Source organism: Dipodomys spectabilis, unplaced genomic scaffold (genome assembly GCF_019054845.1).
Source record: "Dipodomys spectabilis isolate Male_0828 unplaced genomic scaffold, ASM1905484v1 ptg000059l, whole genome shotgun sequence".
Taxonomy (NCBI): Eukaryota; Metazoa; Chordata; class Mammalia; order Rodentia; family Heteromyidae; genus Dipodomys; species Dipodomys spectabilis.
Genome location: NW_024870736.1, coordinates 344,199 through 362,065, shown reverse-complemented (window position 1 = coordinate 362,065; position 17,867 = coordinate 344,199). Strand labels below are relative to the sequence as shown.

The following is a 17,867-nucleotide window of genomic DNA, read 5'->3' as shown; positions in this document are numbered from 1 at the left end:
CTGAGGACAATGCCAAGGAGACAAGAGAAGGGGTCAGGGGTGGTATAGCCAGTGTCTACCAAGAACTAACCTCCTTTAGACACAAAGTGTGCTGGGAAGCTTAGATCACCTCCACCCTGGAAATCTCTTGACTTTGGATGTATTGAGTTAAAAACTAAATGCAAGCTCTTTGCTGCTTCTAAAACGAGTGCTGTCCTGTTTCACCTTGGACTTGGCATGATTCACCTTTCTTAGCTCCACAGCGTTTATAACCATTACACTTTTATGTCACTGAATTGTCACTTTTATAAGAGAAGGTTTAAAATCACATTTGGTTTTCTGGTTCTTGTCTTAAAATCATATCGCTCATCTAAAAACTATAACACACACACATACCATCACCACCACCACCACCACCAGCAGCAACCCCCAAACAATGGCATTTTTCCTGTCCATAAAATAGAAACAACAGGCAGGTGCTGGTGGCTCAAGTCTGTACCCTAGCTACTCAGGAGGCTGAGATCAGAGGATTGTGGCTCAAAGCCACTGGGGCAGGAAAGTTTGTGAGACTATTATCTTTAATAAAGTACTCAAAAAAAAAAAGCTGGAAGTAGAGCTGTAGCTCAAGTGAACCAGCACACACACACACACACACACACACACACACACACACACACACAATAGAACCAGCATGAAGCTATTGTTGGGCTGGGGTCGAAGATGGAAAGGGACAGTAGTAAATCTACTTTTGACATTTGGGTCTTGCATTGATTTTGTGATTCTGATGCCTGAAATAAATTTCAATTTTGTAGCAGAAAGACACCCGTCCTTCAGCCTCCCCAAGTGCACTGGGTGTCTGCATCACCCTCTGCCCACCATCCATCTGGATCTTCAGTTCTTTCCCTTGTCCTCCTCACCCTGGGCCCTCACTGCAGTACATTGGCCATCACTCTATCTGGGTCAAAGCAATAATCAATTAGAAGAAAGTTCAGCTTGTAAACAGGATAGTAATCTGATACAGATTACTTAAAAATATCTTTCATTAAAAAGTCCCCAAATCCTGGGGCTGGGAAGGAGGAGGTTCAGCGGTAGTGTGCTTGTCTCGCATGCATGAAGCCCCTGGGTCCGATTCCTCAGCACCACATAAACAGAAAAGGCTGGAAGTGGTACTGTGGCTCAAGTAGTAGAGCACTAGCCTTGAGCTGAAGAGCACAGGGACAGCACCTAGGCCTAGAGGTCAAGCCCCACGACTGACAAAAAAAAAAAAAGTCCCCAAATCCCAACTAAATCTAACTAAAATTTATGATATATCCATATGAGGCCAACAAGTAAAAAAGTCCACATCGTGAAGCTGTTTCACACACAAAATTACTTTTGTATGAAATTTTGTGTATAGTATTTTTTAATGTTCTATTAAAAAAACAAATTTCATGGGCAGACTTAGATCCCATCCCAAGATATAGCACTAATGTCTATGCAACTATTCTGAGAGAATTTGATATCCCAAACACTTCTGGTCCTAAGTATATTGGATAAGGGACACTTACCTATATCCCTTTGTCCACCAGAAGTATTATAACAAAGAACCATATGCTGGATGGCTTGTGAATAACAAAACTTACTTCTTACTTCTTACTTCTGGAGGCTGGAAGTCTGAGGTCAGGATGCTGACATGATAAGTTCTAGTAGGGATACTCTTCCTTCCAGGTTGCAAACTGCTGCCCTTATTGGCAGAGAAAGGATGAAGTAGTTTCAGAGTTCCCTATTATAAAGGCACAAATCTCCTCTGTTAGGGCTCCATTCTGTGTCCTAATCACCTCTCAAGGTACCACCTCCTAAGACCATTACTTTAGGGGCTAGCATGTCAACAAACCAATCTGGTAGGTACTTGACATTTAGCTTGCCAAGGATTACCTGGTGACGATGGGACAAACAGACAACTGGGGTGAGAAACTGCAAGCAGAGGGACTAACTGGTTTAGTCAACCTTCTAGGTCATACATGAATCATCTTGAGTGGCATCACTGAGCTGGCACATTCCAGCTCATGCTTTAGCCAACACACTTCCCTAAGACTCTTAGGGTGGCCAAGTGAAAAGGTACATCTGAGTCTTGGTGTGCCTAACAGGTCTTATGAAATGTGGAGGCAAAGTGGCCTAAAGAGGGAATTGACACATCATAATCCCCAAGACACCTAAATTCTGGCAATGTGGAATGGCTGTCTGGTCCTTCTCTCCTTCTTCCACATATGAGCAAGTGAAGATCTCTGGGCTAGTATCTTTAATTATGGGATGGGGCAAGACTAGGTTTGTAGGCCAAATCTGATTATCATCAAAGCTGCAGTCAAGGTCAAGCTGCTGTCAGGAAGGGTGTGGTAAGGACAGTGCTGCATGTGGTTCAGACAGTGTCCACGAACTAGAACTGCATCTGCAGTGGTATCTGGACCCCTGCAGAGACTGCCTCCCTCAACTTCTGCCTTAGAAGTTACTCACACTATCAGCCACTTGGACAGCTCTGCATTTACTGGCAGACTAGGATTTAACTAGACTTTATTTATTGGGGTATGAGCTCAGGACCTGTGCTTAGATTTTTTTTTCTCAATGCTATTTTTCTACTACCTGAGCCACACTTCTGCTTCCAATTTTGAAGACTATTTTGGCTGGATTTTGGCTGGATTGATTCTTGGTTGGCTTTACTTCAGCATGCCTTGTCATTTCAGTTTCCTTGTTCACATAGTGTCTTTGATAAATTCATGGATGTTGCATCTTTTCTTTACATACAATATGTCTTGTTCTGGATTCTTTAAAAAAAAAAAACAGGCTTGATTCACTTTATTATTTTTGTATAAAATTCCATGCTGTAGCCACAGCTGAAGCCTAGGTCCTCTGCACGGAGACTCTGGTGTGGGTTTTCATAAGATGGGCAGTGAATTCCTGATAAGGAGATTTGGTGAATACGGTCTCTTTCCAGAAGTCAGGGGTTAGGTAACTGTAGGTCTTAGAGATGGCATCAAAGTTGGTTTGGCAAAGTTCCCCAAGGTAGCAGTACAGCCCCTGGCTGAGGTGTGGCAGTCATCGATTCCAGCCATCAGCAGCAGCTTCTTGGGGACAGGAGCTGAACGATCCCAGTGCCTCTGGGGGCAGGAATGAGGCGCACGAGCCCAGAACCGCAGTGGCCTGTCACCTTGCACGGGACAGTGTGAGGCCTGCCAATCCTGTTCCCCCAGTAACCTAGCCGCACAGGGACGATGGAGAGCTTGGCCGAGATGATGCCCCCCCGGATGGCAGTGGCCACCTCCTTGGCGCACTGAACCCCCAGACCAACATGGCTGTTGCAGTCGCCAGTGGCTACGAATGCCTTGAACCTAGTGCGCTGGCCAGCTTGAGTCTGCTTCTGCACGGGCATAATCTTCAACCCCGTATCTTGAGTGACGCCCCCAGGAAGAAGTCAATAATCTCAGACTCCTTGATGGGCAGGGAGGAAAGATAGATCTCCTCCAAAGACTTGATCTTCATGTCCTTAACCAGGTGGCTCAGTTTGGTGAGGATGATCTATTCCTCATCTTTGGCCTTGCCTCCAGGAGAACTGGCATCACTCGCCATTTGGTGTTTTCCTGAAGAAGGAAAAGTCTGGATTCCTTTGTGACTGGTATTCATCAGTAGGATTATGCTGAGTCTTGCTGTGCTTTTCTTTCTTTTCATCCTGATGGATATTGTTGAGGTTTTTGGATGCATAAATTGATGCATTTTTGCCCAATTGGAAAATTTAGGGGGTCTTTATTTCTGTCCATGCTGAGTGCCAGTGACTCATACCTGCTATCCTAGCTATTTAGGAGGCTGAGTTCTGATTGCAGTTCAAAGCCAATCCAAGCAGGAAAGTGCATGAAACTCTTATCTCCAATTATACACACACACACACACACACACACACACACACACACACACACACACACACACACACTTCCTGTCGATTTCCCCTTTTGGAAATTGAATTACATGTATACCCTCGAACTGAGAATATGTTCGTTTACTTTCTGGGCTAGGTGCAAGGCTTGTGTTACAATCCCAGCAGGAAGAGATTGCAAGAGACAGAGATCAGGAGAACTGTAATTTGAGGACAGCCTGGGGAAAAAAGTAGACTCTATTTCAATCAATGAGTTGATGATGGTGATACACGCCTGTGATGGCAAGGAGGCCACTGAAAGGAACGATTGTGGTTAGGACTGTGATCTTGCAAAAATGAAAAGATCTTACTTGAAAAATAACTGAAGTAGAAGGGATGGAGGCATGTCTAAAGTATGGAGCACTTGCCTGGCAACCTTAGTACTACCACCAAAAGAAGCCTGTTTTTTCTGCCCTTGAGTTTGACAGTTTCTATCACCAGATCTTCAAATTACCTAAGTTAATTTTTTCCCAGTGCCTAATCCTCAGTTAAGAGCATCCAGGTAAAAATCAGCATTTCTAATTTTCACTTATTTTATTTTAAACTGAGATATAATTCACATAGCATAATATTTATTTTTTATGTGTACTATTCATCTCTTCATTGTGTTCCTGTTTTTCTTTAAGTCCTTTAGCATATTCATAACATATATTTTAAGATTATTGTGCTTTAAGGACACTTTTCCCTCTGTCACTCCTGCATGTCTTTCTAATGACTTAATTATTCTCCTGACTGTAGGCTGGATTTTCTTCTGTGCATGTCTAATATACTTTGCTTGAATGCTAGACATTTTGAATTTTGTTCAATATTGTCATTGTTGAACATCTTTGAGCACTGGGCTTTATTCTTATAGAAGCTAGTTTACCTATTTATTTATTTATCCAGTCCTGGGGCTTGTACTCAGGGCCTAGACACTGTCCCTCACCTGTCAGAAATGAATAGTAAAAGGATACAGATTTTGTTAAGGCATTTTCCTCTGTACAGAAGGGTGCACTATCATCCTGCCCCCAGAGGTAGGAAGTATATATCAAGTGGTGGTTGGAGGGTGTCCATTTGGTTTTCATCATAACCCAGGTCTACCTTGAACATAGAATGGATGGATTTGATGGTGCAGCTCCCGTGGGAAGGTTTGAGGATCCAGAGCAGTCACTAGGGCACATTTTGATTACTGCTGCCATGTTTTTGTTCTAAAAGATGTATGAGCCTCTTCACATTAAATCCTGTTTGAACTGGGTCTTTCATTACTTGAAACCAAAAACATCCTAGCTGGTAAGCTTGGGTAGTTTCCTAAGTCAGAAGCCCACATATTTATTTCTACCTTGGTCCCAGAAAGTGATATTACCAACCGCATCTCTGCCCCCACCCCACCAGTTGGATATGGGGGTAGTGGAAACGCATTAAGAGTGTTATATTAGTCAGAGTCTTCAGAGAAACAGAGCCATTAGAGGAGCCACGTATTCCCAGCATATGCAGGAAGTAAAAGAATGACTCAAGTGGTAGAGCACTGGCCATGAGCAAAAAAGCCAAATAGAGCATGAGGCCCTGAGTTCAAGCCCCAGTACTGGCACAAAGAGTATATGAATTTATTAAGAGATTGACTCATACACCATAGAGATTGAAGAGTTCCACAATAGGCTCTAGGCTGGGGACCCAGCGAAAATGGACAATGACTCATTTCCCAGAAGTTAGAAGCTTCAGAACCACGAAAACCATTGCTACAGCCTCCAGTCCAAGGCTGAAGACCCAAGGGTCTCCAAGGGTCACTGGTCAAGTAGCTGAGACCAAAGGCCAAAGCATCTGGGAGTCTGGAGTTTGAAGATGGCTACATAAGAAAACACCCCTACCAAGGAGGAAGAATCAGACAGAGGGAGCTTCCTCTCTGGCTGATTGTCTGCTCCCTTCAGGTCCAGTTCATTGGATGGCACCAGCTTCCATTCAGGGCAGGCCTTCCCATTCATTTCTCTTACCCACATGCCAATCTTCTCTGAAAACACTCTCACTGACACACCTAGAAATACTGTTCTGCCAGATCTCTGAGCATCCCCTCATCTGGTACCACTGACATTCCAAATTGACCATGTCCAGGCTGAGATAGAGAATCAGCCTTCTGGAAATTTAGTGAGTCCCAGAACATTGTGGGTGAGCTTTAGAACATGTTTCATGTTCTAAAAGAAGAATGTTGAAAGAACCTGAGAGAATGCAGGGGAATCGAACAGGTCTCTTTATCTAGGCAAGAGGGTCAGGGCAGGATATGCCAGCCTGAGCTTTATAATGGGGATTTGGGAAGGTGGACATCTCATCAGGCACCAAAAGAGAAGATACAAGCTGACAGTGTGTGCAGCTGCCCAACATTGCACATCTCTGTAGGTAAAAATCACCCTCAGGGAGAACTGACAAACATTAATCTACCCAGACTATGTTGAAGTTGTTACTTCTACCCAACAAATAGAAACTTGTGAGACAGAAATTAAGGTAAATTTTAGGAAAGCTATAAAAGGAGTGTGTGTGTGTGTGTGTGTGTGTGTGTGTGTGTAGAAGGATATTAGTGGTTCACAACTCTAATCCTAGCTAGTCAAGAGGATTGTGGCTCAAAGTCAGTCCAAGCAGGAAAATCTATGAGAGTCTTACCTCCACTACACCACCAAAAAGCCAGAAGTGAAGCTTTGACTTAAGTCATAGAGTACTAGCCTTGAGCAAAAGAAGCTCAGGGACAATGCCAAGGTTTTGATTTTAAGTCTCAGGACCAGCACACTCACACACACACACACACACACACACACACACACACACACACACACACACTATATATATATATATATACACACACCTGTTTAGTACTAAAAATTCACACAGTATCACATTTACAAACATTGCCAACTTCCTGAAATATGAGATCTCATTACATTTAATATGTGGAAGCATCCTTTATACATCATTGAAGTAATAGTAATTTTAAATCCACTGCCATGTGAGGACCAGACTGGAATCCAGTGCAATGAATAGTGTAGGATTCTGTGAAACCTGCAGCAAAGCTACGTGCATAGCCATGAATGTTGTTATCTTTGCCTTTCAAGTGTGAAGTGCTAAACAGACCATTTGAGAGACACTAGCTGATCATCTATCCTTCTCACACTAGCTGATCATCTATACTTCTTGTCTGTGTATGCTGTTTATGGAAGTTCATTCCTCTCTGTTTTCAGATGTCTACCCACATGTCCAAGCCTCCTGCTATATGATTGGCTGCTGCTGGAACTTAGCCAAGTGCAATTCCAGACCTATTACTCTTAGCAACAACCTTCTTCCTCCCAGCAACCTGTAAAATCCACATATACTTCTTTGAGTCTAGACTCCACACAAACAGAGACAAGTCATTCTCCATGTCATGCTATTTCTTCTATAGAGTAGACAGCCTGTTTGTTTGCCTGAGGGAGTAGTACTCATTTTTAAAATTACTTGCAACTGGGGATGGGAAATTGGCTCAGTGGTAGAGCGCTTGCCTTGCATGCATGAGGCCCTGGGTTCGATTCTTCAGCACCACATGAGCAAAAAAGAAAAAAGCCAGAAGTGGTGCTGTGGCTCAAGTGGTAGAGCACTAGCCTTGAGCTGAGGAGCTGATGGACAGCGCTCAGGCCCAGAGTTTAGGCCCCACGACCAGAACCCCCCCAAAAAATTACTTGCAACTGAGCACTGGCTCATAACTATAATCCTAGCAGGAGGCTGAGATCTGAGGATTGGGATTCAAAGCCAACCCAGGCATGAAAGTCCATGAGACTCTTCTCTTCTCCAATTAACCAGAGAAAAGCCAGAAGTAGAGCCATAGCTCAAATGGTAGAGCACCAGTTCTGAGGGCTAAAGCTCAAGGACAGTATCCAGGCCCTGAGTGCAAGCCTCAGTACTGGCACACATAAACAAACAAAAACCTACTTGCATTAAGAAACAAAATGTACACAGGATAAAGAATCCTCCCCATTCCACTCCTCTAATGTTACATTTGCACTTACATCTGATCACTTAAAGACAGAGTTATGTTATATATTTATTCTGTGTCATTTACTGAGCTTTTCCCCCAGCACTGAATAATCTGCTATATTTAGTCTACAAGTATCCTAGTCACACAAACAATGAGCTGGCGCTATAGAGCTCAAGTATCATCCTATGTCTATTTTCTACTTTCATCATTTATTCATTCACTCATTCATTCCCCAAGTGTTTATGGTGCTGGGCACAAAGGGGTACAAATATAAATAAGGTACTGTTCCTGCCACTAAAAATTTCACAGTCAAGGAGAATAAATCAATATCATGAGATAGTTTTCCTATATTTACCCATTTGGGTCATGTATTCATGTAATATTTGCTCAAGTGTCAAATATAAATGACCCATTTTGTTTAGTGCTAAGCATATACAAGTGGCCAGATATGTGTGTTTTGGTTGGCTGAGGTTATTTCTTCTTTCAAGGCTTTAAAAGCAGAACCATGAAAGGTTGGAAAGATGCGCTATCCATTTCATGCTGTAATCTCTAGGCAGCACATGCTTCCACTTCCGGCCACAGGACGGACGGGCGATCAGATGAAAATGTTCTTTCTAATGAGAAAAACAATTAAACATCTAAAATGTGAGAACAAGAAAACACAAGATAAAAATAAACTCAGCAGTCTGCTCCATGAAAAGCATTTCTAACTGGTGAGTTTGTGGGTCGCCATTTCACTAGTTTCCACTCTTCCGTGCTGCATGACATTTACAATGAAGAAGCCAGCAACCTTGTCAGCAACTACTCCACAACTGGAGTTTAGCTGGCTGGTTATCAGGAATTTCTGTTTAATGCTTCAAGGTTAGCAGCAATCATTTCTACCCTTTTTTTTTGGGGGGGGGGGTCCGGTCGTGGAGCCTGAACTCTGGGCCTGGGCGCTGTCCCTCAGTTCTTCAGCTCAAGGCTAGCGCTCTACCACTTGAGCCACAGCGCCACTTCCAGCTTTTTTCTTTTTTCTTATGTGGTGCTGAGGAATCGAACCCAGGGCCTCATGCATGTAAGGCAAGCACTGAGCCACCTTCCCAGACCCTCTACCCTTTTTTTGTTTTTTGTTTTGTTTTTATATTCTGAGTTTGAACTCAGGGCCTCAGATTTATATTCTACCACTTGAGTCACTTCTAGTCCTTTGTCATTTTGTTTGATTTTCAGGTATGCTTTCATGCTTTTGCTCTGTATAGCCTTGGTCTATGATCCTTCTTCTTCTACCTCCCAAGTAATAGCTGGGATTATAGGTATGAACTACCATGAGATAGGACTCTTCTAACTTCTTCTCTGGCTGGCCTTGGTCTGTGATCCTCCTCCTACCACCTCCCAAGTAATAATCTAGATAGAGAGACAGATAAATAGATAGATACATACATACATACACATATATACACACATACACATACATATATATTTCTAAATTATGATTACAGACCACACCACTTGACCCCCTCAATATTTTAGCCCACACCTCTTCAGGCCAAAGACATAATCTTAGGTAACAAAATGTCATTAGCACACCCAAGAAATGTATCAGCAGTGTCCAGTACCACCTAATACCCAGCTGCCAGCTCTAGTGTACTGAAAGTACATGCTACCCTACTGCCTGGGCCTTGCCCCTTGCTCTTCCAGAACACAAAGCCTGACTCAGTGCACTGCTGATTCTCTGCCCAGCAGCTCAGGCTCCTGGCTGCTAACACCTTCCCATACCTCTGGAATTGAGCCCACTTTTCTCCATCTCTGTGGCCAGCACCCCAGTCAGATCGGTGCTCCTTAACCTTGGCCTGTGGCCATCTTGCAGCTGACTACTGCTACGTGAAATGGTCAGTAATGCTGTAACAGCCCAGCCACAGATATTTCCAGCTTGTGCATCAAGTTCCAAGAAAAAAAGGCTTTTAGTAACACCCGTGAGCTTGAATTTCATTAATATTCATGTCAGAAGAGAGTGGCTTATGAAAGCCAGTGCATTTCTGCTTCTTGGTAAAAGGGTAGAGGAAATGCTGCATGAATGAAGATCATATTGTGGAAGGCTGTGAAGGAGTGAGCTGCTGGGCACAACTCCCTGCTTCCTCCGCTTCTCAGGCTAAGCCCACCTCCTGCAGCAGGGCCAGAAGACCAGATTCTTTAAGTCCCATCAGCCATCTGCATGGAGCACAGTGCCAAAACCCTGCACCAGGACAAACAGCTCATGTGACACAGAGATATACCAGTCCCTGTCCTGGCTAGTTGAAGGACCAGCAAGGACTCAGTAGAGCCTTTTACCCTTGGGCAGAGGTTGGGCAGAGATTCTGGCTTCTCAAGAGCCACAGCTCATGTGAAGAGGGAGAACTCATTCCTGCTGCAGGGACAAAAAGCCTGAGAGAAAAGGAAGTGACAGGAGACTGAATAAAAATAGAAACAGCTCAGTGCTCTGACAAGAGGGATGCTGGATGAATCAGGTCCTTCTAGTAGTGGAAATAACTCATTTAAAGCAAAAAACCCATGGACAAGCTTTTGGGCTTTCTCTTTTCACCACATTAACACCCCGACAAAGGGCTGTAGCACTGCAGGAAATGAGGGGGTGAGGACTCTGGCTACATTCTCCTATCCTCCCTGTTTCTGCAGACAGTCCTGGAGGCGGGGTGCTGGTTGCCCAGGCAACAGCTTGGATGTAAAACTCCAGAATATGTGCTGTCAGGCAGTAGGAGATGCTTTTTTTTTTTTTTTTGCTAGTATTGTGTGATCTCAGGGAGGGCATTTTCTTAACCCTTCTGAGCCTGTTTCTTCACACATAAGGAGGAGGTGTGAGTGTGTGTGTGTGTGTGTGTGTGTGTGTGTGTGTGTGTGTGTGATAGCTGGCTATAGAACCTAGCAGGCACTCAGTATAGCTTTCTTTTCTTCTTCCTACCTCCCAGCATGCTGACTTCCTAGGCACCAGTTGGATAAACAGAATATGTACATGATATAAAACGGTTTGGGGGCTGGGAAGGTGGCTCAGTGGTAGAGCACTTGTCTACCATGCATGAGGCCCTGGGTTCGATTCCTCAGCACCACATAACCAGAAAAAGCCAGAAGTGGCGCTGTGGCTGAAGTGGTAGAGTGCTCGCCTTGAGCTGAAGAGCTGAGGGACAGTGCCCAGGTCCAGAGTTCAGGCCCCACGACCAGCCAAAAAAAAAAAAACAAATAAAACGGTTTGGATAATAAATAAGAAGTTAACTCAATTTTTGTGACTAAAATGACCTACAAAGCTCAAAAAAGTTCATGATGTGGTGTTAGAGAATCAAACTTTTGTAAACTGAAAAACCATTCATCACTTCCATAAATTTGAAAAGATTAAGTTTAATATTTTAGTTTCTGTTTGAGTAAGCATAACTGCATAGTAGGCATTGATTCCTCATTAAGAGCACTTGCTTTTTTCTCTGTTTGCTCAGAGACAAATGGAAGATGGATGTGGTAATCACAGACAGCATCAGCATTGTGGCCACGGAATTGCTGATCGAATGCATGTTGCTACCTGTGTGGCAACAACAAGCCTTCTAATGGCATGCCTCAGTGTTGGAGAGAATTCACACTTGAATCACAGGCAGTGATGGACCTCCCAGCCTTTGCCCCCTATTCTCGGTCGAGTTTCCCCACTAAGCTTGTGTTTATGTGGTATAGAGCATACCCTCTCTGTGACCATCAAAGTCATACAGCATGATTAGAGGATGTTGACTAAAGTGCATTAAAGATCTCAAAGAGTTAAAAGTAAAGATTTCTTTCCTGGGTGCTGGTGGTTCACACTTATAATCCTAGCTGCTCAGGAGGCTGAGATCTGAGGCAGGAAAATCCATGACTCTTATCTCGAATAAACTACTCAGAAAAAGCCATGGTTCAAGTGGTAAAGCGCCAGTCTTGAGCAAAAGAAACTCAGGGACAGAGCCTAGGCCCTGAGTTCAAGGTCCAGGACACTCTTTCTCCCTCCCTCCCTCCCTCCCTCCCTCCCTCCCTCCCTCCCTCCCTCCCTCTCTCTCCTTCTCTCTCTTCTTCTTTCCCTCCCTCTCTCTCCCTCCCTCCCTCTCCCTCTCCCTTCCTCTGTCTCTCTCTCCCTCTCTCTCTCGCTCATGCACACACACACACACACACACACACACACACACACACACACACACACACATACACACACACACCACAGTAAAGGTTTCCAGTTTAATTGACAACATGCATGTGATATAGACTGCTGGATAAACCCTTCAGGGTCACAAGGTGGTAATCTCCCCAGATGCTGCGAGCTGGGGCTCTCAGGGACTCCTCTTGTAGATCTGTCTCCAGCTAAACACAGTGGCCTCCCCATGCAATGCCACAACCCCCTCCTTGGGGATGGCTTTTATGATGATGGTAGGCTTTTGGGTCCTGATGGGTTCTACTCTCACAAAGGGATTAATAACATTTTCATGGAAGAAGGTTATCTTTAGAACATGAGGCTATAAATACATTCAGCAGTTTTCTTCTTTCCTCTCCTACATATTACTCTTTTCATCTTTTCTTCCTTCCTTCATCTCTTTCATCATCATCATCGTTATCATCATCATCATCAATCATTATTATTGTACCAGTTCTGAGTCTTGAACTCAGGGCCTGGATGCTGTCCCTGAGCTTTGTTGCTCAAGGCTAGTGCTCTACCACTTGAGCCACAGCTCTTCTTCCAGCTCTTTGATGGTTAATTGTAGTCAGTCTCACAGATTTCCTGTCTGGCCTGGCTTGGAACCACAGTCCTCGGATTTCAGTCTCCTGAGTAGCTAGGATTATAGACATGAGCCACAGGCGCCCAGCAGACTCCTTCCATCTTATATCATATTATTGTGTATGACAAAGGCCTCTCCAGAGGCCAGTCAAAAGCCAGGTTGATGCTCTTGAACTTCTCAGCTTCCAAAATAACCTTGCTGTAAAAAAAAATCATCTGCTGTCATGTATTGTTATAGCAAAAAATAAAAGACTAAGGTCCTCCTGTCATGATTTATTGCTATTTGTATCTTATTATAAACTTGCACAGAACTAGTTCAGAAGTGAAGCAATGGTGAGTTAAATCCAGTTCTTCTTCAAGTCAGTCATCTTATCACATCCTAAAGGGACTTTAACTCAGTTGCTCAATGCAGTTGATCATTAACAACTGCATTAGCATCAAACCTACTTGCATATGGTAGTTATAGCTTATTGATCATAAGGTCAATGTTATACCACATCTCAAAACAGTAACCTAAAAAGATAAGAGATAGAAATGTTGCCACATTGCCAGAGACCCACATGGTCATTAACAGTCATTCTAGTCCATTGCATATTTTATGACCAAAATATCTCCTCGAGTGACAAAGTTTGAAAACTCTGTCAGGTTTCCAAAGCAGATGGTCTTAGCACTATATGCTTTGATTCTTTCAGACATCTGCTGTAGCTGAGCTAAGAGACAATGTGGTCTTTTTCTCTGAGTCTCTGAAGGCATTAATAAAAACACTGATTTTCCCTTATTGTATAAGCCAATATTCATCCATTTACTCTCAGCTACCTTCCTTCCTCTTTCTCTCCAGTGATCATTTTATCTTTACCAAATATGTCCACCTTTGGAAAGGTTAAAAGGTTTGGTCACCGTGCTGGGAAAACTGGCCAGAAGCAATCAATATAGTGAACATGTCTCCTTCTGTCCACTCTCATTCATGTAGGGCACTAGTGGCCCTAGTTAACACTGCTAGGTAACAGCTGCATTCAATGTTAACCCAGTTCTGCCAAAGGAGATGAACTCATGCTGTTGGGCTCTTAGGAATTTTGACATAATAGGTATAGTTGCAGTTTATTGTGTAGTAAGTTACTGACTTGGTCCTGAGGCCAGTACATCAGGTAGGAAAAATAAATTGAGATGCACATTAGAGAATCACATAGTCGTACCAACATTTTTTCCACCCCCTCTTCCTGAAGTCCACAGAAAAGGAAGGAATCTGTCTAGTGTGAACACTTATTAAGCCCTTGCATGTTGAATGTGAACACGAAGGCATATAATGCAGCCCTCTATGATATTATCACCCCATGAAGACAGTGAATGTTTAAACTGCCTATTCCAATTCTGCACCCAACTTTTATCCTGAAGACAAATCCATGTATCTTAACCCAAAGACACATAACTTTGTGGTTTCCATATTGGAGCAAAATCTTCTATTCTTGTCCTTTTGTAGTAGATTGAACATTTGCATCCAACATTAGCCAATGCCTAGTCTAAAGTTAGTGTCTACTTCCAACAGGACTGTTTTACAGCCTAATCTGTTTGACATCCCATTCCTTTACATAAAATTTCTGCAAGTTGTTCTCATCAATCTCTTATCTGTTTAATTCAGATGGTTTCAGATTACTGAGACCAAAATTATTCTCCCAGTCATAATGATCCTTTTTGATGTGTGTGTGTGTGTGTGTGTGTGTGAGTGTGCACGCATGCATGTGTTCAAGCCATAAGGCTTGAACTCAAGGCCTGGGCTCTGTCCCTGAGTATTTTGTTCCAGGTTATCACTCTACCACTTGAGTCATGGCTCCACTTCTGGATTTTTGGGTGGTTAACTGGAGATAGGAGTCTCATGGGCTTTCAGTCTCTTGAGTTGCTAAGATTGCAGGTATAAGCCACCAGAGCAAGGAATTAATTTGTTTATATCTGTTTGGATCAGGTTTTAGTTGGCCATAGGGTCATACAGATGAGCCTAAATGTAATGACATATAACACAATCATATTGTTTCCATCTATAAAGGAGCCAACACTGGGTGGGCATACAGTGCCATACAGAGACAGCTGCAGCTATGGTGGTGGCTGTTGGTGGGTATGGATGTAAGAATATCTCTCTGTCCTCATTACTGCTGCAACCTCATGCTGGACTTTGTATTCTTACAATGGCCAGCTCATTTTACAGCTGACCTAATGCCTTTCTGGGCTCCATCCCTCCCTAATTGGTGCATTCTTCCATGATCAGTACTCTGAAGCCAAAATGGATAACAGTGATAAACCTGTGCTGTTGAGGTTTGTGTGGGGCAGGCAACCAGGAACCACTGGATTTAGCCATATTTGGTACTGCTTGGAGTGGCAAAAGACCCGCTGTGTTCAGTTTCCTATAAGCTGCCCACTTCTCCTCTCAGCCCCTCCCACCTTCCACAATATGGCCGTTGCTCTGTGGATTTCCAAGCCCCTCTGCAGCAAGCAGCTGCTGCAGGAAATGGAGGGCAGCAGCTCTCTATGCTCTTTTCCACTGCTACCGTTCAAGGCCATCTTTGGTGACACTTAGCATTCCAGACCATGACATGATTCAATTTCATCTCAGTTTTGGGAAGTCATCAGTGATGAGCATGGCATCGACCCCACTGGCAGTTACCATGGCGACAGCGACTTGCAGCTGGAGAGAATCAACGTGTACTACAATGAAGCTGCTGGTAAGTGTTTGGATGGCAACCGGGCTTTCAATAAGCGGCAGAGGAAAGGACCTAGGAGCATACAAATGATAAGGAAATGCTGTTTGCATAGTGTTTTCAATGTCAACTGCAAAATAGTCTGTTTAGTTGCTGAAGATTGCTGGGTGAAGCATGCTCAGTGTGTCCATTTCTGTTTCCTCCTTTTGTCTCAGTGCTGGAATTTTCTGTAATAAATGATGCTGTGAGAGTTACCTATGACTTATGAGCTCTGCTCATGACTTGCTTGCCAAGCACAGGTCTAAATCAGCTCTTGTTCCCACAGGCAACAAATATGTCCCTTGGGCTATCCTGGTGGACCTGGAGCCGAGTACCATGGATTCAGTGAGGTCGGGACCATTTCGCCAGATCTTCAGGCCAGACACCTTTGTGTTCGGTTTGTCATCATGGTTCATGGGACATGACCATACACTCCACCATTCCCTATGTTTAGTGTTGAGCTAAGCCCATATCTGCACAGCCTCAGTCCTGGCCTTAACCTTCCCAGTATGCTGAGGTCATACTTCAGACCACTCCGACAGTTCAGAGATCAGTGCCAGCCTGCAGAGGCTGGGCTAGCCCTCCATGACAGAGCAGCTTCTGAAGCAAAGAACAGAGAGTAAGGGAAGCTTCCACCAGGGCTTTACAGGCTCAAGGAATTTCAAAGGGGCAACAGCTAGCTACCTCAGGGTACTAAAGGTCAAAGCATAGCTTATAACCAAAGTGCAGACAAATGCTTGGTGCTCTTCTTACTCTCTGATCACAGTTTTCTTCTCTTTCCTTGTTTAATTAAACCTAGAGTATTTATAGAATGTTCAGTTCTTCCTTTTAGAAGCTCTCTGGGTTTGCTCAACTTGGATTTGTATTTTATTATGATCTCAGATCTTTCCATTGATAGAGAAAGAAAATAAAATTTGTAATAATAATAAGGTACAATGAAGTTTCAGATACATGTGTAATCTTTAAATCAGATTAAACATCTTTATCTTCTTAAAGATCTCTTTAGGGTAAAAAAAATCCCCAAATCCCATCTTCTAGTATGTTGCCATGCACTCTTCACTGTTGGCTATGGACACAACACCAGGCCACAGCATAGCGGAGTTGTTCTTGTCTATCAGCCACTTATAACCCATGACCACATTTCCTCATTCCTGCTGTTCCCAGCAGTTCAGTATCTCTGATACATCAAAAATTATCTTTTAGGTAAAAAACAAAAAGAGAGAAAAAAAAAACCCATTGTAGCCAAAGAAAAGAATCTGCTACTCTAAAACCAGTCTGGCCTTGTCTATGGTACAAATGATACAGTGGGCATTTATTGAGTCCGTGTCTTATCATTTCTTTTCCCCTGGCAGGCCAGAGCAGGGCAGGCAATAACTGGGCCGAGGGCCACCACACAGCAGGAGCCGAACTGGTGGAGTCGGTGCTGGATGTGGTGAGGCAGGAGTTGGAAAGGTGTGACTGTCTCCAGGGCTTCCAGCTGGCCCTCTCCCTGGGAGGTGGCACCAGGTCAGGCATGGGCACCCTGATTCTCAACAAGATCCGAGAGGAGTACCCAAACCGCATCATGAACACCTTCAGCATCATGCCCTTGCCCAAGGTGTCAGACACTGAGGTAGAGCCTTACAATACCACACTATCCATTTACCAGTTGTTGGAAAATACAGATGAAACCTGTATTGAGACATCTGTTTCCCCACCCTGATGCTGACTATACCCACCTATGGAGACCTCAACCACCTGGTATCAGACCATGAGTGGGGACAACCACCTGCCTAGGTTTTTCCGGACCAAGTGAATACAGACCTAAATGCAAGGCCTTCCTGTGTTGGCACATGTGCCAGAGTGTTGAGGGAACCCTAAAAACCAGGGCCAATTTGGGGTTCTTATGAAGATCCAGACTGCACAACCAAGGAGGCTGAAGATTAGACATCCCCATATCATAAATGCTTTAGACCCAAGGAAGACCTTCTAAAAATTGTCCTCAATGTTATCATCTAGCTAGCTAGAAGAAGACCCTTCATATTTGAGAGCATTCCCCCCTGGCTATTTCTTGGTTTGGTGGTGGGATGCTTGTTGCTCCCACTGCAGGCTGCTCTGAAAGCAATGTAGAGCATGGTGGGGGCGGGCAGGGAGAGGCTGTTCTGCAACGGTGTGGGTATGGCTTTGGCAAGGCCTGGCATGAAGGGAGGGGTCTAAGGAAAGAGTAGACAGGGTGAAAGCCTGTGGGCTGGGCCTCTGGTCCCAGGTCTCCCCCTTCCTATTTGTTTTAAAACTCTCCCCTGCATACTTTCAGCAGACATGGATTTATTAGGCTCTCCACAGCCACTTACTTTCTTACTACCAGGAAAATGTTGACCTCACCTTTTCCATAACTGATATTTTCCCTGAAAGTGAAATGGGGCAGATCTTGGGCCCTAGAGCTTCTAAGACAAATGACTGGGGCTCTTTCTGCACTGGTGTGGCCAAATGGAGGGCAGCATGACCAGCCACACCCAAATCCTTGGC

The 17,867-nt window shown here is 44.0% G+C and overlaps 2 pseudogenes; one reads left to right on the top strand and one right to left on the bottom strand.

The window, feature by feature from the left end:
- Nucleotides 1–2,787: 2,787 nt before the first annotated feature.
- Nucleotides 2,788–3,579, bottom strand: LOC122108417 (annotated as a pseudogene).
- Nucleotides 3,580–6,965: 3,386 nt separating this feature from the next.
- On the top strand, nt 6,966–17,138 carry LOC122108416 (annotated as a pseudogene).
- Nucleotides 17,139–17,867: the final 729 nt, after the last annotated feature.